We start from the raw sequence: 2,414 nt of genomic DNA, 5'->3' as shown, positions 1-2,414 counted from the left end.
AACATTTCTTAAGAAAAAACTTTATATTTTATCTGTTATTTTCAGTAACGAATCTCTGTGGTTCAGTAGATTTGACCGACCTCATAACCTCCATAAAAATTAGGAAATAAATATAAGTTATGTCTTTTTCATTCTAGATTGAGAACAAATTATAACACAAAAACATAAGTGTTTAGACTAAATGGCTTAAATCTCATAACATTATACATTTATATATGTTTATTATTTTTATTATATTGGCTAACAATTCAGAAGTTACAATGACATGACTCACGTGCACTCATGTTACCGTATCCAATAGTATAAAACTGACCTTTAGTCTTGATAAAGTGACCTGTCTTGGCTGTATTTTAGTTGACTAGTATTTTGTAAAATACAGTCACATTTCAATTATTATAAATTATATATGTATATAGATTATTGTTATTTTGAAATAAGTTCTTAAACATATTTTTCCTAAAACATAGAACAGTAAATAAGAAGTAAAGCAAACAATTATCTCTTCTAGCAACTGATTACAAATAACTAATAAGTCATAAATTACTACATTAATACCATTAATACATTAATTCCGCTATAATTTATAAAGCTTAGTAACTAAGCTGTATTTCAGTCTAAAAAAATATGAAATTTTGACCAGACAAAAGACACACCCTAGCTTCTTGAAATACTGGTTCAAAAGAAAGAAATGGTGTGAAGTCCATTAAAATGGCTGAGAAAGCCACTAGGGGGACATTTTGAGCTTCCGATTTGTTATTCATGTCATATATAGAAGTAATTGTATATATGGGAGCATTTCCAAAAAATGGAAAGAGGTGGACGGGGTGCCACTATGTTTGATTTGTTACATCAGCAATATCCTAGCAAGTAGAAAAGATAATGGGTTCTTATTTTATATTCTAGCTTACCAATATTGGTAATTTGAGTTCCTGATTCGTACAAAACTATAAATCTAGTATTTTGACATAACAAACATCTAATTTGAACCAGTGCTGCATTCAACATACCATGTGACACACAAAAATCGATGTTTAACTGTGTTTTTTAGTGTTTACTTTAAATTAAGAAATTGAATAAAGTATAATACTAAAATTTGAATTATAATCTATAGTTTTATCCCCAACTTATTGAAAAAAGTTCATGAAATAATAGTTCAATAAAATTTTAAAGGTGAGTCAACAAATGAGTTAACATGGCTTTTCACCCATGACCCATATGGAAAGGGTTAATTGTCTCCTCAGTTTGCTTACCAACCTCTAAATTAGGGAGACCTGACAGTGTGTAACAGTGTTCTACTTAAATAATTCTGATGAATTTCTTAAAACTTAAGAAAAGAAGACAGCTTTGCTGTAGTTTCATGCTAAGGATCCTATTTACGGTACTCTTTTAATAATCATGAGTGGGTTGTAATAAAATGAAAATTTACCATAAAAGCCATATTAAATAGACTGTCTCATTCAAACATCTGTGGTTTTGGAAATTTATCAACTTGAGCCAGGAAATAAAAGAGTTGTACACCACCTGAGATGGTACTCTTATGATGGGGAGAGGGGGAATATAGATGACATGATTGAATAAACCTTCTAGTCTTGGAAATAGATTTGTACAGAACTTTATGTCATCTACTGATATATTTTAAAGACTCTCCCACCAGATGAAGCACATGTTGTGTATATAAAGTTCTATGTAATGCCTGTCTTGTATTCTGTTATGGAGAAACTTACAAACCGTTGGAAACAATATTAAAGGAGCCCCAAAATTATGTCAGAAAGGTATAGCAAATGTTTCAGGGTTGGCTAATCATATCCTTCATCAAATTGATTGGCCAAACAGCAAAATTATTAGAATAGCAAATTTTATTGATTAGATATTATTTTCTTGGCACTTGTATATAATGTTAAAATATTAAATAAACAACACACAATGTTAAAATTGATACACAATTAAAACCATTTCTAAAATTTGTACTCTACATGTTTCGACATTTACCACACCATCATCATTAGGACTGTATCAATTTTAATGTTGTGTTTTTTTATTCATTGTTATTATTTTTATTCCAGGAACTGTAAAACATTTTGAAAAATTTGCAACACATTAATCATGGCTCAAGTGTTGCCATACCAACAAAGTACCATATGTTTATTAACTGAGATCTGTAAGATGATGAAACAAGAACTGCTTCAGTTTTAAAAACCCATGAAGATCCTGTTTGATCTGTCAAAATGTATTTAAAACCCATGAAGATCCTGTTTGATCTGTCAAAATGTATTTAAAACACATGAAGAAGCTAGTTGATCTGTCAAAATGTATTTAAAACCCATGAAGAAGTTGGTTGATCTGTCAAAATGTATTTAAAAACCATGAAGAAGCTGGTTGATCTGTCAAAATGTATTTAAAACATGTGAAGAAGC

At 29.7% G+C, this 2,414-nt stretch overlaps 1 protein-coding gene across 7 annotated transcripts in view; it reads left to right on the top strand.

Annotated features, from left to right (window-relative positions):
* The window catches only part of LOC106459333 (protein dopey-1-like), a 242,301-nt gene that overhangs the window by 208,362 nt on the left and 31,525 nt on the right, over positions 1–2,414 (top strand). The gene's annotated exons all lie outside the window — the stretch shown is intronic.

Source organism: Limulus polyphemus, unplaced genomic scaffold (genome assembly GCF_000517525.1).
Source record: "Limulus polyphemus unplaced genomic scaffold, Limulus_polyphemus-2.1.2 Scaffold594, whole genome shotgun sequence".
NCBI classification, from domain to species: domain Eukaryota; kingdom Metazoa; phylum Arthropoda; class Merostomata; order Xiphosura; family Limulidae; genus Limulus; species Limulus polyphemus.
Note: the sequence above shows the minus strand (reverse complement) of the source record. Positions and strands in the feature narration are given on the sequence as shown.